Source organism: Plasmopara halstedii, assembly GCF_900000015.1.
Source record: "Plasmopara halstedii genome assembly, contig: Scaffold_2386, whole genome shotgun sequence".
NCBI classification, from domain to species: domain Eukaryota; phylum Oomycota; class Peronosporomycetes; order Peronosporales; family Peronosporaceae; genus Plasmopara; species Plasmopara halstedii.
The window spans coordinates 2,135,483-2,135,809 of NW_020189293.1; positions in this window are offsets into that span (position 1 = coordinate 2,135,483).

The following is a 327-nucleotide window of genomic DNA, read 5'->3' on the forward strand; positions in this document are numbered from 1 at the left end:
AGTGGCCTCGTTGAGGATGTGGAGGTGGTCGACTATGAGTCTTTTCCCGCATAGGATGACGAGGAAGGCGAGCTGCGCCAGCAGCGTGATGCGATCCCCGATCGCGCCTTGCGGACACCATGTCCGTTCCCTGATATCTCGTCGACCGAGGAACGTGGTGTTATCACCAATGATCTCGACGGGGCTCAAAGGCGGCAGCTTGAAGCTGCCCATCCACGGCCGGTCATTGACACTCCTGTGGAATATAGCTTCCGCCCGGTGGATCTCGCTGTGGAAGCGAAGGACGCTGTAACTCGATCGTTACGCGTCCACATCATCGGGCCCCCG